Source organism: Pteropus alecto, unplaced genomic scaffold (genome assembly GCF_000325575.1).
Source record: "Pteropus alecto unplaced genomic scaffold, ASM32557v1 scaffold45, whole genome shotgun sequence".
Classification (NCBI taxonomy): Eukaryota; Metazoa; Chordata; class Mammalia; order Chiroptera; family Pteropodidae; genus Pteropus; species Pteropus alecto.
The window spans coordinates 31101581-31124684 of record NW_006442491.1 but is presented as its reverse complement, the minus strand read 5'-3'; the positions used below and the strand labels follow the sequence as shown (position 1 = coordinate 31124684).

Sequence of the window (23104 nt, the reverse complement as noted above, 5' to 3'; positions counted from 1 at the left end):
CAGCCACGTGACTGGAGCTGAGTTAGCGCCGGCTTCTTTATAGACAGGGCTTGCAGTCTTCCGTTTGTCGCAGTCCCCACCCTTCCCTAATGTCTCTGGCTTTGAAACCAAACGTTGGTTGCCATTCATTGCGCTCGCTCTGCTGTTTGTTGTTTTTTTTTTTTAAATAGTAGAGTGAAGAGGACAATGAAATATTTCTTCTCACTCTTGTTTTCTATCAAATGGAAAACTGACAGCCAGACCAAGAGGGTCACATGTTTTAAGAAAAGTAGGAGGTGGCAGGTTTGTCTTTGGAAAAAAGATGGGTTTAATAAGCAAAACAGTGCTTTTCTCTTAAAAGGATATGACTTTCATTGCCATTACAAAGGGTACCATGTCCAGCCACAGCTCACCCCTTACCTGACCGACCCCTGTTGGTATTTGTGATGCATGGTCCAGTTTGTGGGTGGTCTTTCTGTTTTCTGAGATGGTGTGTGTGTGGGAGGGAGGGTGGTTCTCCCTTAAAGAGAGTGATTCTGTTATCTCAATTTCCACTTCCTGTGGCCTGTGGGTAATCACTCTCTTTCCAACATCGGCTTTTGAAAGGGAGGTTTCCACGTTTGTGTGTCCTACTCCCTGAGTCTTGTTCTGTACTTACGCTCCTTTGGGAGACCCTGGGGTACAGACCCCAGAGAGGAAGCAGTGGGTTCCAGTGTGAGAAGGTCCCTCAGCTGCCATCCGGGGCCTCCTCTTGGACTGCAGGACCCTGATACCCCCCCAGTCAGGCTTGGCATCTTCCCGTGCCTGTGGAGACTTCTCCCCTGCCATCTTTCTCCCAAATCGCGAAGGTTTTGAAATGATAATAATACCAACAATAATAACAATAGTAGCACTGCTGTTGCTGATGAGATTAGCAAGAGCTAGTAGTCAGGAAGGAGTCTGGTTGCAAGGTACAGGAAACGCAGCTCAAACTGCCATAGCAAAAATGAGAGTTGCTTAACTTGAGTTAAGGGAGGGTCTGTCCGTTGCCAGGGGTGGGCTCTGATTTGAGGCCCATCTCTGATCTAGTCACTGAGACTCTGACTTGACACATCTGGGTGAGGAGCCCACCTGGGCCACATGGCAGGCAGTAGGGGACCGGAGGTTCCCGGGAAGGGAGACACCAGGGTGCTGGGAAGGGCAGGGGTGCCAAGTGGGGGCATCTCTTCTCCTCTGTGTTGGTGCCTCCATCCCAGATTAGAAGCCTTTGTCTTCCTCTGGGGGAACCCACTTGTCACCTGGCCTGCGTGCAGTGTCTCATTGCTTTTCAATTCCTACTTTCAAAGCATTGCTCATATCCTTCCTCCTCGGGAGGCCATCCTTGATTATTCCAGCTCTTTCCACAGAACTAATAATAACACTGGTGTCCACACGTGTGAGGTGTTGTGCTCAGTGGACATGTCTCAAGCAATGTAGTCTCCCAGGAACCCAATGGGAAAGGTGTTCCTATGTTGCCCATGTTATACAGATGAGGAAACAGGCTTAGAAAGGTTCAGTAAACTGCCTAGGGTCACACAGCATTCTTCTCTCTTATTGGAGACTCTGTTGTGTGTGTTTTGTTTTCTTTCAGGCCATGCAGCCTGGGTTCGAATCTAGGTTCTGCTCCTTCTAAGTGTGTCACCTCAGTAAAATGACTTGACTTCCTCTGTACCTGCAGGAACAGCATCCTAGACACCGGGAGAAGCAAGTGCAAAGGCCCTGAGGCAGGAACACATTTCAGGAACAGCAAGGAGGCCAGAGCGGCCAGAACAGAGTGAGCCAGGCGGAGAGTGATTTGGAGGTGAAGTCAGGGAGGTGACAGTAGAAGTGGGAGCCGCTGGGAAGATCGTGCAGGGCCTTGCGAGCCATCACTTGCTCTGAGTGAGATGAGAGGGACAATCTGACAGTTTTCTCAGGATCCCTTATGCTGCCAGTGAAGGGATTGTAGGGGGCCAGGGTGGAGACAGGAAGGAGGCTGCCGTGGGTGGCCCAGGTGGTTAGAAATTAATTGTCCCTCCTTAGTGCTCCAGTGGTATTTACCAGCTGTGTGGCCTTGGGTCCTGGCTTATTTAATTGAGCCTCAGTTTTCTCATCTGTAAAATGGAGCTAAGGATGGGGTTACCTCTTTTATCAGGCTGTGGGGATGAATCCCGTGAGGTGATAAACGTGAAGTGCTTCCCGGAGCGGCTGGCAGGTTGTAAGCACTCAGCAAATATTTGCAGAGTGAACCAGTGAGTGAACAACGGGGGGTCTGAGGCTGCTCTGGCTCTGCCCTGAGGGCATCTACCCTGAGGGCAGCCCCAGAGTGGGAAGCATCCTGTTCTCCCCGCCCCCCCACTCTCTCCTCCTCTTCCCCACACACGGAGATTTGAATGAACAGAACCCAGAATGTTCTGGCAACAGTCGCTCCCTCTTTCCTAGTGACAAAGGTATCTTTGTTTTGCCTGGGTGTTAAATCCATTTGAGAAATGAGGATGGTTGCAGGCTCAGGAGTCAGCTTGTGAGGTTGGGGAGGGGCATCTCGGGGCTCTGTGGATGGACAGTCTGCTCTCCTGTAACCCTCTCTCCTCGTTTGGGTCCAGAATGCTTTTGAATTGGTAGTATTCTGTGGAATGAGAACTATGTGGAGCCCGCATTTCTGCTGAGTAGCTACGTCAGTCAACGTCACCTTCCATAGCATTGTGTGCGATCGCTCTTGCTCGCTCGCTCGCTCTCTCTCTCTCTCTCTCACGTGCACGTGCATGCACCCATGCAAAGTGATACTACCCAGTGCTGGCATAGCTGCTGGGAACTAGGCAGTTCCATATGATGCTGATGGGAGTATTAAAGACTGCTGTCTTTTGGGAAAAATAGTCTGACAGTGTCTTAAAAAAAAAAAAATCACACTGTCCTTTGATTTAGTTCATTTGGGAGTCTCTTCTATAGAACCAAGAGGGTAAGTTACAAAGATGTTTGTTGTTTAAAAGAATGAATTGATCTCGTCTCTTGACATGAAGGGCTGTATGTGCTGTAATGTTAAGTAAGAAAAGTTTAGTCATGAGTCAAATGTAGAGTGTGATCCCCATTTTGTAGACAAAATAACGAAAAGACTCTCTTTGCGGGGGTTTACTAGTCTTGAGAAGGGCACTGTAGGATGCACACCAGGATGTTAGCTTTGGTGGCCTTGGGCTAAGGAATGGGAAGGGGGTGTACAGGGAGATGCTTCATTTATTTTCAGATTTTTTTCCGCATTGCTTCACGAGTTATAATTAACATGTTCTTTTTCAGATTAAGATAAACTAATAATAATAAAAAAAGACTGTTGCTGGCTTCTCACTCACTGTGTGGCAACCTTGTGTATAATATTGGGTGATATAAACCCTCCCACAGTCCTTTGAGAATCAGGATAGTGTATGGTTGAGCAAGATGCTGAAACCAGGCCCCTTAAGTTAAATCTGGGCCCCCAATTTGACAAATGGACAAAGATCTTTGCCCTCATGGAGCTGATATTGACATCTTGGTGTCGAAGGGCGCCTCGAGCAGTAGTCCTCAAACAAGGGCAGCCCCGGGGACATTGGCAATGGCTGCAGACATTTTTGGTCGTTACAACTAGAGAGAGAGGATGCTGCTGGCATCTAGTGTTGCCAAATGTCTTGCAGTGCTTAGGACAGCCCTACCATAGTTATCTTGTCAAGACCCCTGGGCTGGGTCAGTGTCTGAGCGCAGCACACATTAGCTGCTATGACAGAACGATGACACGCACGTTTCTGTATTTGCTGGCCATCTTACAGATGAGGAAATCGAGGCTCAGAGAGGTGTTACAGCTGAGTTGGGAGCACGATGCCCTATCCCTGGGGAAGGGCGGTGGAACTCTGGGCTCAGGGCTGGCCCGAAAGTCCAGGAAGAGGGATACCCCCTGCTCTGGTGGCTCTGGAGACCCAGTCCTGGCTTTCATGCTGGTCGCCCCTCCCGATTTCCCAGCTTGATGCCAGCGCCGTCTGCCAGTCACCTCGGGCCAAGACGCATTCTCAGCCCCCTCCCCATGTATTAGCTCTTTGTCAAGTCCTCTGTGCTGACAGCCAGAGAAGTTGGGGTGGGTAGGGGGGTTCTCTTTATTTCTGCTCATGCAAAGCCGTGTTTGGCTGTGGTGTGTCGTGTCTGCAGCCTGCGGCCTGGTTTGAGCAGCTCTGCCAGCCGAGTTGGCCTTCAGATCACCTCGCCTCAGCCTTGTCCCTCTCTGAGCCTCAGTTTCTCCACTGGGTGATGGAGTGGAGCTGGGAGTAGGGTGGGGAGGTGACGGATGCCGAACGCCTTTGTCTATCCTACAGCAAGTACAATGGAAGAAAGAGCCGAATCACTGTTTCTCCCTTTCCCCAACACATCGTCGGGGAGGCTGGTGGGGATGGGAGCCCAGGGGTGGGGAGATGGAGATAATTCCTTTTTTCTCCCTCCATCGTTTTATTATCGTTCCGTAGGTGAGTTCATCTCGTTCGATCACTTTATGCGCCAACCCATTGCTGACACTTCCCAAATTTCTATTTCCTGTACTGACCTCCGCCCTGATATCCGGATGATATCCTATATCCAGATGACTGGACATCTCTGCTTGGGTGCGTAGCGGGTATCGCAGACCTCCCATCTTCCCCAGTTCACTCGCTCTCGTCCCCCTCCTGTCTTGTTAATGGTCCCCTGTCCTTCCAGTTGCTTAAGCACATCCTGGGAGCCATCTCGATTCTGCTCTTCCTCTTAAGTCCTACATCCGAACTATCAGAAAATCCTTTTGGCTCCACCTTCACCAAGTACCCAGAATCTGGCCACTGCTCACCCCTCCATGGCAGCCACCATGGCCTCAGCCACCATCGTCTCCTGCCGGGCCAAGTACCCAGAATCTGGCCACTGCTCACCCCTCCGGTACTGTTGCTCTCCTCCTCCCCAGTCCCTTGCTTCTGCCTTTGCCCCCGACAGGTGATTCCCCACACACATCCTGTGTGAGTTAGATCACATTCTTTCTCTGCTCAAAACCCTCCCATCGCTCCTGCCTCGCTCAGGCCCTTCAGTGTCTGGGCTTCCCACTCCCCATGTTCACCTCTCTGACCTCCTCTCCAAGACACATTCCTGCCTCAGGGCCTTTGCATGTGCTGTGTGCGTAGTCTGTTAACACTCCCCAGGAATCTATGTTGGTCGTTTACCTCTTCAGGTCTCTGCTCAGATAACTCACTCACTCAGTGCAGCCTTCCCTGACGTCTCCATTAAAAACTACACCTCCTCCCCATGCTTCCTCTCCTCCTTAGCCATCGCACTTATGTTTTACTCACTTGTTTCATTATTTTCTACTCTCCCCGCTCTAGAATCTAAGCTCTTGGAATTTAAGCTCAGGGATTTTTATCTTTCCTGTTCCCAGCTGTTCCCAGACTTAGAAAGGTACCTGGCACATAGTGGGTGCTCAGTAAATATTTGTAGAATGAAGGAAGAAAGAACCATCCATTCATTGTTACTTATCTTTTGAGATTGTGTCAGGCCTTCTAGGCATCTGGGCCAGAGTTAAATCACACAATGATGTGTGTCCTCAGGGAGCTCCGGGCCTGGGGAGAGAATGGATATGCAAACAATGGTACTCAAGGGTGGTATGTTCTTTAACAGATGTATCATTCAGGACTCTTCGGAGTTGTAAATGACAAACCTCAACTCAAAGAGTCTCAGGCAAACAAGAACAATAACAAAAGATTTGCATAGGCTCACTTGATTCAGGAATAATGGCTTCAGGCATAACTGGATCCAGGTGCTCCCTGGCCTGACCCTCAGGTCATGTACCCATCCAGGAACCAAGTATTGCCCGTCCTGGGGCCCAGAGCTCTGATTAGTCAGGCCTGGGTCACATGTTTACCATTGTTGATGTTGATGTTGTACCAAGAGCAGGACTGGTGGTTGATGTTCAGGGTGTCACATTTCTGCGAGCTGCAGAAAGGGTGGATTTCATGTGGATTCTGAGTGGTTATTGGAGTGCGTGGTCCTGTCTCTTGCCTCTCTCTCAGGCACCTCCTTTGCCCCCTCACCCCTGGCTTTGTAAATAATTCCTGGCTCTCTGCCTCTGCACTGTCCTTCCCGCTTTTTATCACAAAAGGGCTCCAGATGGTGCGGCTCTTGGTGAGTCTGCCACCAAATCTGTCAGGTTCGTAGTGGTGGCCCCCCCCCGCCCCGTCTCCCTCCCCTCCTGCATATGCTGGCTTTGGGCTTTTTGGATCCTGTTTCGGGCCTCAGGGAGGAAGGATGCTCAGGGTCCCTGGATGAGTCTTCGTGGTGCTGGGAAGAAGCCCTGTTTTACACGAGAGTGGCCTCATAGGCCTGCCCTATGCCTCTCAGTTCCCAGAGACACCGAGATCCAGACAGGTCTGCGATCGCCCACTCATCCTGGGGTCTAAACCAGGATCTGTCACATTTTACTATACACATGAACCACCTGGGGATCTAATTAAAATGCAGAGTTTGGATCAGCAGGTTGTGGGTGGGGCCTGAGTTGCTACATTTCTTACAAGATCTGAGGAGATGAGAGAGGCCCATGCTGCTGGTCTGGGGACTGCACTGAGTGGTGAGGGTCTAAAGCCCTTTCTCAGGAAAGCCCTCCCTGGCTAGCCCCCTCCCCACTCCCCAGCTGGAAAAGTGCTTATAAATAAGTTTAGGTCCTGGTGTCAGCTAAACCTAGATTTGAATCTAGCTCTGCTCCTTTCTGCTGTGTGACCTTGAGCAGGTTACTTAGACTCTCTGTGTCTCAGTTTACCCCCTTGCAAAATAGAGATTGATTGCAGTACCTACCTCAAAGGGTTTTTGTACAGTTTAAATGAAATCGTGAGTATAAAGGGTTTGGTGAAAGAGTTGTGTGTCCAAGTTGCCCAGGGGCCCGAGGGTACTGGAGAGAAGCTGAGACCAGTTTGGAGGCCATACCTGGGCCTCACAGGCCCTCCCCGCCCCCACAACGGCCCACAGTCACGCTGGCTCCACCCTCCACCACATCAAAGCTCCCACTGTCCCCTTTTGTGGCAGGGTCTGTGGGCCCCTGGTCCAGAGGCAGATTAGAGCAAGATCCTATCAATGTGGCTGGAGTACCCAGCACAGGGGCTGGGTCCCTTGTTCCAGCAGCCCCTGCCCCGCCCCCTCAGCCCAGAGCACTGGCCAAAGCTGTCTGGGGTTTGTGGTCTGGGGTTTCGACTCAGCTGGCCCCTGATGGTCCTCTTGGGGGTGGACAGAAGCCTCCGCACCAGTGGGACCCCAGACAGGCTGATCAGCCTCTCTGTACCTCATTTTCCTCCCCTCTAAATGGTATGCCTCGAGCCTCCCCATGGGGTGCACAGAGGGGCCCCTCAAGTTTTGCATATAGGACAAAACGAGGTCCTCAGATGGTGATGTTTGAAGTATTTTACTTTAATCCAGCTAACCGTTCGAGCACACACAGGCTCCAAGGTCCTACGACCATGCCGTTCAGGGAAGGCCTGCAAGGTTTATAGAAAGTCGCTCTTTATTCTTAGGATGTTATAGACAGTGTGCTTGGATGGACATGGCTTCAGAGGGACATTCTGAATGTCTTCTTTCAGTTCCTGTCTGTGTGTCCTTGTGGGGGACTCCATGCAGTGAACCCATCCACACGCCCTGCTGAGCATGCAGGGGAGTCTCGAGAATTACATGGAAGAAAATATGTGGGCACTCAGGAAATGGAAAAAGCTGCTCTTTCTTTTAAATCGAAATTAAAATTACATTTATGTGTACAGATTTAAGTCAGAGTCTCACACAGATCTGAAAAGATTCTAGTTTAATTCTAGTGGGAGGACAGATATACAGCTCTCTACAATCTAATTTAGTCAGATGATAGATAATAACTGCAGAAGATAAATTTTATCGAGCACCCACTATGTGCTGAAGCCCTTTAGGCCCTTACTCTGTTCCAGGTGTGCCCCGGAGACCGGCAGTATCGACTCAGGAGCTTGGGCTGGACCCACTGTATCAGAGTCCGCTTTTAATCTGCTAGTCCTTATAACCACCCTGTGACGTAGACCTCCTTAAAAAGGAGGAAGCCTGTGCATGGAGAGATTCAGTAACCTGCCCAGGTTCACGCAGCTAGCAGAGCTTATAAGAGAGGCCATGACGAGAGGCAGAATCAGGATTCGAATCCAGGCTGCCTGGCGCCACAGCCCTGCCCTTGACCATCATGGTGTGCCACTTGGGGGCGCTAACTGAGAGCACAGAGATGGAATAGATCATTCTCACGGGGTGGTGGCGGGGGGAGGGTTGGCCCTGCGGCACCCTCGGAGAGAAGAAGGCAGAGGAGCCAGGCTGGCAGGTCCCCAGGGCGCGCCTACATTTGCCCAGCCCTGTCCCTGCCTAGCACCTAGTGGGAGGCTCCTGCCTTCCCTCTGTTCCAGCTTCAGGAGCCATTCAGGAACCAGGCGATGGCAGAGCCTCCTTGTACTGCTGGGGAGACCAGGACAAAGCGGGGAGATCTCTGATTCCAGAGCTGGTCAGTAGCAGTTGGTTAGTGGCACCTGCTTACTGTAACGGAGTATGGGCCAGCTCTTGAATTAAATGTAAATTAAAGAATAGAAACGATCTCTCATTAATTACTCAAGTCCCCAATCTTTACCAAGCACCTCCTGTGTGCCAGGCGCTGTACTACGTCCCGAGGACACGGGAGTGAAAGAAACAAAAATCCCTGCCCCAGTGGAGCCGATGTCCTAAGCGAGGGTGACAGAGAAATAACAAATACACAGCGAGCAGGACCGTTCCAGGTTTTCGTACCTGCTGGGATGGAGTGGGGGGAATTCTCCCTTCAGCTGGGTGCTCAAGAAAGGCCTGACCTAGAAGCAAAGCCATGGGAGCCAGTATGTGACAGTTTGGGGAGAGGGGTTTTAGCAGGTTTTAGCAGGCTGGGAGATGGGAAGGAACTTGGCGAGTTTGAGGAGCAGCAGGTGCCGGAGTGGAGGGAGGGAAGGCGAAGAGCGAGGAAGGGAGGTCATGGCACACGCCGCGGGGCCTGGCAGGTAACCGGTGAGGAGCAGGGCGTCGCTCCATGTGCAGCTGGCAGCCATGGAGGGCGGGGAACAGGGCAGAAGACTGGTCTGACTTACGTTTTATAAGGGGACACTCAGGTCAGCGTGGATGCTCGTCCGTAGTTGCAGCAAGACTGGTTAGATGGCTGTTGGTCAGGTGTAGGTGACTAGCCAAGGATGGTGGTGGCTTGGACCAGGAGGTGGCATGGAGAGAAGACAACAAATTTAGGATGGAGGTAGAGCTGTCTCAGACTTGAGTCGGTGGCGGAGGAATGTGGGACGTGAGACTTTTCAGTGGAGGGGATGTTAGACCTTGATTGGTGTAACATGGAAGGCTTCCTGGAGGAGGGGGAGACTTTCAGGATAGGTGTGACAGGCGTGGGGACAATCTGCCGTAGGAATGCCATGAGCAAGGAAGGGCAAAAGTGAGGTTAGGTGGAAGATAGGAGATTGACTTATGTGACTTCTCTCCAACCTTCAAAGGTCACCAGGTAAGGTCAGAGTTGACCCTGGGGTTTCAACGTTAGAAAAGAGATTAAGGGTCAAAGGTTTGGGCCACCACCTTGAGTGGGAGGCAAGACAGCCAGGCGGAGGAGTTTTGAGGCTCCTAGCCCTGGCCCTGGCTGGACGGCAGGCTTCTCACTGACCCTCCCCGGCCCTCAGTGTCCTCAGACATCAAGTGGGGTTCCAGTGAGGTGCAAAGTGGGTGTGCCAGTGGCCTGGCACGTCGGAACAGCGGGTGCCGTTCCGGGGCCTGACATCCCTGTGCCAGGGCCAAGAGCAGCTTGGTTTGCAAGGCGGTGTTTTTGGGTGAGAACAGAGTTGTTTGAGGAAGGCGAGGGGGAAGTAGGGGGGCTCTTGCTCTTCTCTCTCTGGGGAGATCATTGAGAGTAGCAGGCACACAGAGGCAGTGAACAGAGATAGGGCTGTGGGCTTCCTTTTTGGGGGGTGGGGTGAGGGAGCCAGGTCAGCTGTATGGGCCACTTAATACCCATGAACTTGCAATTAAATGCGGAAGTGGGAGACAAGGGGGTGGTAAAAGGGGATATTGTTCCCAGCCCCCTAGAGGAGGGTGGCTGGAGCCCTGGAGGAATGGCCAGCCTCCAACATGAATGGGCTGCAGTGTCCTGGGGGCGGGCTGGGGGGAGCAGGGGGCTGTCATTTGGCCCTTTGTCCTGCTCTGCTGGACGCAGCCACAAAGGCCAGCTTGATTCCCATTCGGGTTCTTTGGGGGGAGGAGGAGGGGACTCTCTACCCCAGCTTGGCCCCCTCCCAGGGCCCCAAGCGAAGAGCTCCCTCTGGGAATGAGGGGATGATAGATTTGGGGGGCTCTCCAGGAATCTCTTCCTCACCATGATTGAATCTTTTTTCATGAAAAAGTTTTTGTTAAAAATTTTTAGGCATATTTTGCATGTAAAATTCACACTATTAAGTGTATGGCTTGATGAATTTTTACATATGATTTATCTGTATAACCATCGCCCACATTAGATCGAAAATATTGTCAGCACCCCAGACTGTATTCCCTCTCGGTCAGTATCCCCCAAAGTAACCAGTTCTGATTTCTATCATCGAGTATTAGTTTTCCCTGATTTTGAACTTTATATAAAATGGAATCATACAGTATACGGTCTTCTGTGTCTTTTAAATTAATTTCTAATATATGTCTATACGTGTATGCATAACTATATAAGTGCATATAAAACTACATATACCATATGTATACTTTGTGTTTTTTATGTGTAATATGTAATCATTCGCATGATTCACATTAAAAAGGCATAAATAATGCGGAGTGAGAAGTCAGCCCCCAAAACTGTGGAGACGGTAAAAAGATCAGGGGATGCTGGGAGGAATTTTAGGCCAGCGAAAGTGCTCTGTATGATGGTATGATGATGGACGCTTGTTATGATGCGTTTGTCCAGACCCACAGACTGTGCAGCCCCACTGAGTGAGCCCTCACGTCGACTGGGGGCTCTGGATGATAATGATGTGTCAGTGCGGGTTCACGGGTTGTAACAAATGCCCCACCCTGGTGGGGGATGGGGTAACGGGGGAGGCCATGCATGTGTGGGGAGCAAGGGGTATAGGGGAAATTTCTGTACCTTCTGCTCAATTTTGCTATGGACCTAAAACTGCTCTAAAAAAAATGAAATGAAAGAGAGAAGGCACCCTCCCGGTTTCCTCCCCAAAACTAGCCCCTGGCTCTTGTTTGTCCCCTTGTCACCTTGTGCCATGCAGGTTGTTCCATCGTAGCACATAGAATTCCACTGGACGGACCCACTGTGGTTTGTTTTTCTTTACGCTCATCCCCTCTTATGTACACCGAGGTGGTTTCCATCTTTTGCCTTTACAAATGACATGCGACAGACACAGGCCACCTCATGCCTGTGGGTTTATACAGTTACAGCAATGGAATTTCTGGGTTTAAGGGTATATGCATTTGTAATTTTTCATTTCTAATTACACGACAGATATAGATGCAATCTCCTTGTAGAAAAGTAAACAATTACAGATGAGGTAAACCTCCCCTTCTTTTCCTGGCTACCCCCACCTCCAGGTGCCCTCCAGTTTTCCAGATCTTTCCCTGTGTGTTCGTGCCGTTGACACACATAAATAGGAACCCGTGGAAACAACAGGGCACGCTTTTAAGTGTGCATTTGTTAAGTGTGCATTAAGTGTGCATTTGATGCCGAAAGGCGTCAAACTGGCCACAGAGCGGTGGTTAAAGCTTACGTCTCTGGAGCCATGTTCCTAGGTTTAAATTCTAGCGCTGTCTCTTACCTGCTGTCTGAGGGTCAATGGCTATGGTCACCTGATATTCTGCAGCTGGCTTTGTTCACCAACTGTGTATGTCTGGGTGATCTTTTAATGCTGTTTTACACAGTTTGAGCTCATTCCTTCTAACTTCTGTCTACTGTTTTACAGGACGATTACATTGGCGTTAGTACATCCATTCCTCTCTTGATGGGCATCTGGGTGGTTCTTTTTTTTTTTGTATCAGGGATTCTCAACCTCAGCACTGTTGACAGTGTGGACTGTGTCATCTTTTGATGGGGGGAACTGTCCTATGCATTGTAGGGTGCTTAGCAGCATCCCTCGTCCCTACCCACTAGGAGCCAGTAGTACTCTGCTCCCCAGTTGTGACAACCAACAGCGTCTCCGGACATTGCTGAAAAGCGCCGCAGGAGCATCCTTCTCTAAACCTTTCTGTGCACATGGGCCAGGTCAGCATTGTTGTATTCCCATTCCACAGATAAGGAAGTGGAGGCCCAGAGAGGTCGAGTCATTTGCTTGAGGTCATACAGCAAATACATGGCAGAACCAGGATTTGAGCTCATGCTTCTTGCCATTTTTTGGGTATCTGCTATGTGTCAGGCACAGTTCTAGGCTAAGCTGGGTATTTAGTGGGTGCCAGCACAGACCTGAGCCCCTGCCCTCATAGATCTAGTGTTCTTGTGGCAGTGACAGATAGTAGGGTAATCATCCAGTAGATACTTGACATATCAGGTGGTGGGTGGTGAGGGAGGGCGAGGACACGCAGAATCACAATAACAATGCCGCCTGACATTTAATGGTACTTTACAGTGGGGTGAGGGTTTCAATACGCCAGGTACTATTTAAAGGGTTTCACACGATTAACTTGTTGAACCCCCACCAAAAATCCCTATGAGATACCATTAGTATTGTTCCCATGTTGCGGGCGGGGCGGGGTGGGGGGCGGTGCAGGAGAGGAACCGAGGCACAGAGGGGCGAAGTTCTTCTCTTGGAAGTGGCAGAGCTGGTACTAGGACCTGGGTTATTAAGCTCGTAAGCACGCTGCACCCCTGCCCTGGTGCTCACTCTGCTCCCTACCTCCTAGGTGGTCGTGCGGGTCACCTGGGCTAAGGCAGCACAGCTCAGAGTGCGGTTTGCACGGTGACACAGACGGAAACAGAGTAAACATTTAAACTTTTACAGCAATTTGGCAGAGTAGCTTTGTGCCAGGTTAGTCCAAATACTGAAACATTAGGCTTATAGGCTGTCTTTCCACTTTGTTTTGTTTTTTTTAAATACCTTTTTATTGCACCGGACAGGAGCATTCATCTCAAATGGGTTGGAAATTACAGAAAAAAAAAGTTCTTCCATACATAGTTGGAGGAATCCTGTGTTAGGACGGGGAAGGTACCGAGAGCAGACCCTGGTTCACTGTAAGTCCTTGGTAAATGCGAATTTATTATTAATCATTTATGCTGACATTTGTTTCTCCCCATACAAGTTCCCTGCCCTGCCTGGGAGCTAGGACAAGCTGAGGGATCGTCTCCCCATTTAATGGATGAAGAAATTGAGGCCCAGGTTAGGTATTCAGGGTTAGCTGGCAGGGTCTGGATGTTTAGGGGTGCCTTCTCTTTGCTGACCCTGCCTGGGCCGTGATTTTCACTGCCGCCCGGGCAGCCGGATAGGCCCTGACCTGCAGGCCTTCCCTTGGAAGTGCGTTGGCCAACAGTCTGGAGCTCTGGTTAAGCGGGTCCTAGAGAGAGGCTGGGCTTCCCTGGGGGCGGTAGGGGCTGGAGGCCCCTCTTAGGGAACTGTCCCAGGCCTCTCATCAGCCCCTCTCTTTGTCTCCGTGGCCATGGCAACCTGGCTGGATGCTTGGCACTCCCAGGCCCAGCCCCCAGCCTGACCAGCCTGCTTCTTCCTCAGCGGAGGCTGCCCTGGAAGGCTCCTGCCTGGCTGGGGAAGCTGCCCTCCACCTCCCACTGATGGGGGTTCCTGGGCAGGGCTGGCAGTGCCTTGCTGTGTGGGAAGGACCCCAAGGGAAGGCCCCTGCCGGGTCTCTTCTCCTCCTCCTGGCCTCTTTGCTTCTGGCTCGGAGCACTCTTGTTTTCATTCTCCCCATTTGCTTTCTCCCCCCAGCTCTGCCTCCAGCCTCCTTCTGTGGCTCTGTCAAACCTAGTCTGTCTCTTCCTTTCCCTCCCTTCCCCTCCCTTCCCCTCCTCTTCCATCCCTTCCTTTCCTCTCCCCTCCTCTCTCCTTCCCTCTGTTTGTACCTGTTTCTTCCCTTCTCTCCTGCCCTCTGTCTGGCTTCTATGCATCATTTGCAGGTTGGCACTGCATCTGAGAATGGGACTTGCTTGGAGCCCCTACTGCAGGACACACTTGAGGACCCTTCCACGCTCAGGAAAGGGACCACACTTTATAGGGGCTCATTTAAAGAAAAGCTGCAGGCCTCAGCCCCCACTAGCCCAGTGAGATCCTGCTGCTCCAAATGCGGCGGGCGGGGGGTGGTGGGCTTCTCATCCTGTGAGGGAGGGGGTCCTGTTGTCCTCTGGCAGGGTCCTCTTGTTGAGTGAGGTTAGTCCTCCCGGGGAGGGTGAGGGTCCTCTAGTCTTTTGGTGAGTAAGAGATCCTCCTGCCTAATGGGATGATCCTCCCGGCTGGACCCCTTTGGGAGGAGGTGGGCTGCTGAGGCCCCTTGCTGTGACATCTGAGCCAGCCATTCGAAGGGCTTGGACTTGGAAAACCCAGGATGTTTTCTTCCCTTGCACCTGGGAGAGTGCCAGTTCCCACTGTGGGTCGTTAAACTCATCATTTATTAATGGCCACAGCTGTCCCTATAGATATGAATAAATAATGTTTCGCCACAATGCCCTGGATTTGTAAGATGCTTGAGGACCTTAGAGGGATCTAGATAAGAGTCATCCCGGGCTAACCTTTGACTGGAGCTCAGGTTGGCAATGATTTGCCTGGATGAAGTTTGCAAACCCAGATGCCCGTGGCTCTGACGAGTCGAGCAGCCAGGTGGAGAAAAGTCGCACCATCCTTGCCACCTGGCTTGTTCCTCTGCTTTCGCCGTCAACATGGATATAGAGAAATATTTATCTGTAATCTCTCTAGGCCTCCACGTTTTCACCTATGAAATGGAGATAATACGACCGTCTGTCTTATGGATATTTCTTTAAAAAAATTTTTTTTAAGCTTGAGATAGAATTCATGGATCGTAAAACCCACCCTGTTAAAGTGTCCACGCCAGTGGCTTTTAGTAGATTCACAAGGTTGTGCACCATCACTGCTTTCTCATTCCAGACTATGTTCATCAGCACGGAAAGAAACTCCAAACTCGTCAGCAGTCACTCCCTTTTCTTCCCCTCCCCCCACCCCTGACAACTACTGATCTCCTCTCTGTCACTTTATTTGGACATTTCATATAAACGGAATCATAAATCCATAGGCTGTCATGTCCACATTCTTTCACTTAGCACAATGATGTTGAGGTTCACGTTGTAGATGATGTGAGAATTTCATTCCTTTTCACGGCTGAATAATATTCCATTATATGTCTGTCTCACTTTTATCCGTTTGTTGGTTGATGGGCATTTGGGTTGTTTCCACTGTTTGGATATTATGAATAATGCTGCTGTGAGCATTCGTGTACAGGTTTTTTATGGACATAGATTTTAATTTCTCTTGAGTATATATATCTAGGAGTGGTTTCATAGGTTTCTTGGGAAGATCAAATGAATCCATAAAGGTATAACTCTGAGAACACTGGAGGCTCATAACAGGTGCTAGACATGTGCTAGCTCTTATTATCATAAAACGATGCCTGAAGCCCTCGGCCTTGATGTTGGGGAGACAGCAATGCTATTTAACTGTTATTGAGAGCTACTCTTTTACAGATGAGGAAACCGAGGCACAGCATTAATTTGCCCAGATCACACGACGAAGAGATGACAGAGCTCACATGTGAGTGGGACCTGGTGCTCAGGCTCTGGAGTGGATGCCTCTGACCCTTGTACCTTTTGGAGAATGGGAGAGCACGTGTCCCGTGTCCTGTGCAAAGGGACAGCTGCTTTTCAGCCCCAGGCAGCAGTTCCTGTGTGGGAACACGGGCTCCAGTATTGCCAGATCTCCTGACTTTTTAAAGATGTTTTCCAACAGCCGGAAATGTGCAGTTTTTGGTATGAAATCACTCGATTTTTAAAAGTTGGCAACTCAGTCACATTTTTCACAAACACTGCATTGGCCAAACAAAACATGTCTGCAGGCCAAAGCCGTGGGTTGCCAGTTTGCACACTCTGCCCCTGGGGCAACTTGTAGGTGGGGGAGGGGGTGTCTCGGGCTCTGACCTTGACTGCATGCACTTCTGGACCACGAGCACTCACTCACCTTCATTAGGGGGTTCTGGTTTGGGTCTGTGCCAGTCTTGTTTAAATCTCGCTCCTTGCAGGCACGGTGGGCTTGCTGAGGGTCCCGGCGGCATCTGGTCATTTTGGGATTCCTCTGTCTCACCGCCAGGGTCATAAAACCATGGCTCGCTCATCCTGCGTGCTTGTTGTCCAGCCCTCGCCTTTGTCTCTCAAAGCTAACGACCTTCCTCTCCACCTGGGCCCTGGTGTCTCAATCCCAGGTTCAAACCCCAGCCCTGGCACTTCCTAGCCATGACCTTGGGCCAGTTATTTAATGTCCTGGTACCTCGGTTTTCTCATCTGTACATCTACAAAATGGGGCTAATACGTTATTTCAGGGCTGAACACATCGGTTGTGATTAGTGTGCTGGTGAAGCCTGGTACCCTGGTTCTCTAGCTGTGCTATTGCAGCCACGTAAAACAGTGACATAGGGTCCAGGCTTGGGAGCTCGACTGCTGGGGTTCGAATCTCAGCTCTGCCACTCATCAGCAGTGTGACCTTGGGGTAAGCGACTTGACCTTCTGTGCCTCAGTTTCCTCATCGGTCAACTAGGGGTCATAATAATACCTCTTTCGTGGGGTTGATGTGGCACAGGACAATGCCTGGCACGTGCTAAGGACTCAGCAACGTCAGCCCTTATTACTATTACATAGGAACAAACGCACAGTCGTGCAGACACATGCGGTGATTGCCAAGGCTCTGCCATCTGGCAGGAACAGCGCGAAGGAGACTATTTCTGTGTGCGTATCTCTGTGGGTTTACCGCAGGGAGTGACATTAATGCATTCGCAGGCATGAATCTGCACAGTCCTGGGCCAGCTAGCTGGGTGCTATTTTCTGCATGCGTGTCACCTTGCATTAATAGAGTGTATACATTATGCATACTCATTTTCTCTCTCTCACACATTCCCAGAAATAAATACATGTTGGGGTTCTCAGGTAGTGAATCCAGCCCCCTAAGCCACCAGGAATGTTTCAGTTGATTGGGAGGGTGGGAGCTGATGGGGGCAGGTGGACACAGGTGGTGGGTGGAGGAACCGAGGGCCTGCTGCTCAGGAGGTTGGGATGTGGCAGGGAAAATGTTGGATGCACTGAGGGCTGGGCTGTGAGTCTTGGGTGTGACCCATAGCCACTGGCCGTGGCCTTGAAGAAAGGCTCTGGGATCCGAGTTCACCCTTTGGGTGTTCAGGACTGGCTTGGGCTGCACAGACCAGGCTTCCGTAGAGGCACGCCCAGCCCTTTTCTGCCTCTCTTCACCTCCCCTTTCTTCTCTGCATTTTGGAGGCACTAACTTAGGCAAGAGCTCCTTGAGGCTAAGAAAAGCTGAAGCACGCAGAATTAGTGCAACAGAATTTAGCTATCGGGAGAGACGGACTGGCTACTGAATTTATCTCCTCCCCACCATGTTAAAGTTCTTTTCTCCCCTTTAAACTTCTTAATTACCTTCTAGCCCATCACCTTTCTTTCTCCTTTGAGCCTATAGGGAGTGGGGCCTCTCGTTCCCCTCTTTTCTTTCCCCCATTTCTGGGGAGCTTCAAGTCGCTTCTGAAAGAGTGAGGTGGTTAGATTTGGGGACTTTTTCCTGTCCCAGTCCTAGGATGGGCTCATTAATTTATTTATCATACTATTAGCTGATGTTTATCAAGCACTTAGGATGGATCGAGCTATGTTCTGAGCATTCTGCGTACATTAACTCACTTATTCCTTCTAATAGTCTTAATGGAGGTATTCTTAGTGTCTCATTTTACAGATGAGGAAATTGAGGCACAGAGAGGTTCTGTCACATGCCCAGGGTCCCAGAGCAACCAAAGGCCGAGGCAGGATGTGAACCAGCAGGGTGGTTCCAGGCTCCAGGCTCTTTACCCTGTACTGCTTGCTTCCTTTTGGTTAATTTAGCCTATTTACTGAGCACTTATTATGTGCTAGGTCTATTCTTCTTTATCTTTCTTCCCCTTCACTTAATTCTTTTACTTATTCCTTCCTTTCCTCCTGTGTGTCCCTCCAGCCACCCATCCATCCATCCATCCATCCATCCATCCATCCATCCATCCATCCATCTATCCATCCATCCATCCATCTATCCGTTCATCCATCCAATTAGTTTTTCTAAAATTTACCCGTTCCACTATCAGTCTCGTGATTTTTGTCATATTTATATACTTCCATGCAACATTATTTATACAACATTTTTACTTAATCTGGCCCTCCTCCCATTTTTAAAACTTTAGTCTCATCTTAAGCAAATAATGTTCATGAATCATGGATTTGATATGGTAGCCATAGTTATGAATATTGAAATAAAAATATTCGTGAGCATTGGCCCAATATTGCCTGTCTCCAGCCTTGCTGGGCAGAGCTGGGGAAACCTGTCGTGAGGCAGGTAAAAAGTTCACAGCGCCATGCTAGGTCCAGGGTGGCTGGGCTGTCTGGAGTGTGCGTTTTCTACCAGTAGCTTTTACTGTAACGGTGAGTGTCAGACAAGAACTTAACAACTGGAGTGCAATGGGGAAAGTGCCTAGTGCTGTGAGAAGCTCTGTGTTAGCGGACTCTGGGAGGTCACCAGAGGTCACCTCTGGCTGGAGAGTCAGGGGGAGGTGACATTTGAGCCTGGAACCCAACATAGGATTTTGTTTTTTGATTTGTCAAATATTTTTTGAGTTTTTGGTATGGGTGGGTGCTGGGCATAGGTGGTAAACAGAAGAGTTGTTCCTGACTCTGTAGGGCTCTCATTCTAGGGTGCTTGGGGCGGGTGAGAGACGGACCGAAACCGGGGGAATGAGGCACGGATCACATCTGACCGTGGTCGGGGCTGCGAGGATGGTAAAGCAGGGGACGGGATTGGTGGCATCAGGAGTGAGTCTGGATGGGCTGTGTTAGCTGGGGCAGCTAGGGAAGGCCCGGCAAGGAAGTGGCATTGTCACCAAGCCATGGGAAGTAGAGTTATTGGAGAGATTTATCTGGGCAAGAGGAATAGCAAGTGCAAAGGTCCTGAGGTGTGAGGTGTGAGGTGTGTGTGAGGAGCGATGGGCGAGTGAGGGAGTCAGCAGGTGCCAGATCGTTCCTGGCGAGGTGAGGAGGAATTGGGATTTCTTTCTGAGGTGTGCAGGAAGCCAGCCATTGGAGGGTTGAGAGAAGGGGAGGAACATGAGTGGGTTTTATTTTTAAGAGATCTCTCTGTTGTGTGTGGATTGGGGCAGGAGGCACAGCAGGCGGACCAGGGAGGAGATGCTGGTGGCCCTGACCAGGGAGGTGGCAGAGAAGAGGGGTATTTAGAAGGTGGCGCTGACAGGAATCAAGGGGAACTAGGGAGGCAAGGGAGCTGCTCCTTTCAGGGGGTGACCCCAAGGAAGAGCTCTCCCCGCTGCCTCGGGCCTCTCCCTGTCCTGAGGACACGCCATAGTTTGGGCTTGAGCATCTGAGTTGAAGACTTCAAGAGGGAGGAGAGCTCTTCACACTAGAGCTCAGTGAGGGAGGATTCACAAAGTGATTGTGGTTCCCATAGCGGCCTGGGACCCCGCCCCACTGAGCTCTCCACAAGTGGGCCGTGTGGGGGCTGCCTGAGTTTGGGGTAGATTTGCGATTGCAGAGCTGGTCATGCACGCATGCATGCTTGCATTCAAGGACGTTTTTCGAGCACCTGCCTACCACATTAGGTGCTATGACAGTGAACAAGACTGAGAGCTCCCACCCTTATGGAGCTGCATTAGGGTGGGAGTCGGGGGGGGGCAGACAGTAAACAAATAAACATGGAGTACCAGCTGGTGATAAATACCAGGGAGGAAACCAAGGCTATGCTGGCCTCTGGGGGAAGGCATTCTAGGCCGAGGGAACAGTAAGCGCAAAGGTCCTGGGGCAGGGGGTCATGCCAGTGTGGTGGAAGCCGGCAGGAGGTAAGGCCCAAGGTGGCCTCGTGGGCCGTGGGGAGAACATTGGACTTCATTCTCAGTGGGATGGAAGCCACTGGAGCTGCCGGAGCAGAGGAGGGACACACGTTGATTCATGACTCAGAGAGGCTGACTAGACAGACAGCAGAAAAGACGTCACTGATGCGGGTCGTGGGAAGGAGCGCCTGGGTTCCCGAGGGCCGGAGTGCGTGATCCAGCCGTGTCTCGGAAAGGGACAGTGTGGGCAATTCCTGGCAAGTGGGGTGACTGTGTGGGGGCTCGCCAATAGTCTGGCCCTGCCGTACACAGGCTGTGTGACCCTGGGCAAGTGACTTACCCCTCTGCAGCTCGGTTTCCTGACTTGTAGCACGAATAGAATAACCATACCTGCCTCACGGTATTGTGAGGATTAAACGAGATGCTCCGTGAAAGTGCTTGGAGCAGGTGGGCTGGCCCATCTCGAGCTCTCAGGAAGAGCTTACTGTGGGTACCCTACTCCTCCTCTCGCTCTTCTCTTTCCCCCCTCCCCATTGTCAGTGTAAGAAATGCCAAAACCTGTAAAGAATTTTTAAAAGAGTTTACTTAAGCCAAACTGACTACGTGCTGGGGATGCAAGATCTTAAATGCTCAGGAGAATGACAGTTTCGTAGTTTCTCTTATGCATTTAGAATTAAGGAGGGAACTTGAGGAAGATTACGGGAAGGTGGGAGAAAGCAAAGTGGGATTGGAGTACCGGATAGATAAGATGATGTGCTCTCTCGAGGGCGGTTACCCGTCCTAGGAGTCTGGAAAAGATTACCCTGGCATTTCAGAGGCGTGTTAACTTAGGTGCACAAGAACAGTGGACGGGGCTTGCTAAGGCACAGAGAAAGCTTTTACTAAAGAAGTTAGGTGCCTGGGGCGTGACCACCCACCATAACCTGCCCAGTTAGGAATTTATGATTAGATCACCCTGTGAGGGTCCTTTCTGTCAAGGATTTGTCATATTTATTAAAGAGCCCTTTTTTTTTACCCATATCTTCTTCTTTTTTTCCCCCCCCCCCCCAAAAAAAAAACAACTCTGTACCAGCTGGTGATAAAGACAAAGGTCAGGGCCCCCTGAGGCTCAGCAGGTTGTCCTGGCAACGAAGGTAGATGGAGACATTATGGAAGTAGGTGCCACATTTCATTGTGAGGATGAGGGGCACGAGATGCCTGTAATTTGTCCTCATCTGTGACACCTAAGGGACTTGTTCCATTCCAAATTGGTAGTTGTTTGGAAGAGGTGGACATAGTTAGACCTCTCTGTTCTTAGCTAAAGTCAGGGTTTTATTTAATCTTTGGACGGTAGGCTCTCTGTGTAAGTGAGGGAAAACCTAAACCAAACTGATTTAAACAAGAGAGGAAATGTAATAGCTCACGAAGCCAGCAGATGCACAGTCAGGTATAGTTGGATCTAGGGGCTCAGTGTCTATCTCTTAGTTCTGCTCTTCCCATTGGCTTCATTCTTGTGCCCCGCGTGGCTCAGGTGGACAATGGATAATACCCTGGAGCAGCATTGGGGTGCTTTACTACAAAAAGGGGAAATAGAAGGTGGTGCCTGCCCTCGTGGGCGAGGAGTGCTCTGTGCTTATTCAAAAGAGGGGATATTCCTTTTCGAGGTGGGAGTGGGTGGGCCTTTGGATCTAAACCCTGTGTTCTGCAACTGAGATTTCTGAAGGCCGTCCGAGGGCTGACATCGTGACTCATTCTTGGATGAATTCACTCTACCAGGTTACATCATATCCCAAACATGTGCCCTCCATCCTGCGAAAGGCTCCAGGACATTGCCTGCATGTTCCTCAGGGGTTGGGAACAGGGTTCCATGGTGGGCGCCTTCTCAGCAGTAAAATGCTCTCGGCTTACTGAACACTTGCCACAGGCCTTCTAAATACTTCAAGTGAATTACAAGTTTGAGTAGGGTTTGCACACAACCCCTCGTGGTCCCCTGCTCCCGCGTCAGATGTTTGGCTGCTGGGTGCATTTATCGTGAACCCTCTGGCAGTCCACAAGTGAAATTTAGTCACTGCATCGGAAGTTTCCTTGTTTTTCTTTCCCTGGGAATTTGTGACTTCCCTAAGTTTTAGTTTTCTTAAAAACAAAGAAAATAAAACAAACCACAGTCATATTTCCAAGCCCCAGCATCTGGTGGCCACTTGTAATTTGGGATGTTTCAAAAAGAAAAGTGTTTTGATCATTTTTCTAAATTAGACTTAAAAAATGTTCATTGGGTGTTTCTACATGAAAAGATTTTTTTTTTTTCAAAAAGAAAAAAAACATTTTGCAACCAGACTTACTTAAGAGTTTTTTTAGTCCTTCCCTTACCCTCCAGATCTGCTTATAACGTTTCTCGCAAAAATTGGGTTTTTCTTACTTTGCAAGAGGTTTTGTTCCTTCCCCCCACCTTTAGATAAATGCATGATGTTATGGGAAGTAGAAAGAGGACTTTGAAACATTCCATTGTGGACCCCACTTGGCGGGGGGCTCTGTGCAGCCAACGGGCATCTGGGCATCAGTCGCTCCTTCCAGCACTTGTTACTTGTGAGGTTTGCGATTCAGCTTTTTTTTTTTTTTTTTTTAAATATAAACTTTTATGATGCCTTTTATCAGAATTCCTTGGCCAGTGGGAACTACCTTTTACCTGATTCTGAGATGGGTGTATTCGGAGGTGACGTGGGGTCCTGTAGTCTGGGCAGGCGGCCGCAGGTGTCAGTGTTTCCAGGGTTAAAGGCTTCTCCCCCCACTCTTCTGGGAGGGCCTGGGGCTGATGGGGGGGTAGGCACCCATCACTCGCCACCGTGGTGAGAAGGAGGGTGTGGGGATTGGCCGGCCACCAGTGAGGCCCAGGGAATGAGTCCCCAGAGGGTCATCAGCATGCTGTGCTCAAGGGGGCTTCTGAGAGATTCTCAGAGTGTGGGCTGGGGCGTGGGGGCTGGGAAGGTCATGGGTCATCCCTTAGAGGTGCTCTGACCCACCCCAGCGACCTCTTGCCCTATCCCTCCTCCTTCCCTTCCCCTCCCCC

At 50.4% G+C, this 23104-nt stretch overlaps 1 protein-coding gene across 1 annotated transcript in view; it reads left to right on the top strand.

Annotated features, from left to right (window-relative positions):
• Positions 1-23104, top strand: part of PREX1 (phosphatidylinositol-3,4,5-trisphosphate dependent Rac exchange factor 1) — a 184816-nt gene that overhangs the window by 23780 nt on the left and 137932 nt on the right. The gene's annotated exons all lie outside the window — the stretch shown is intronic.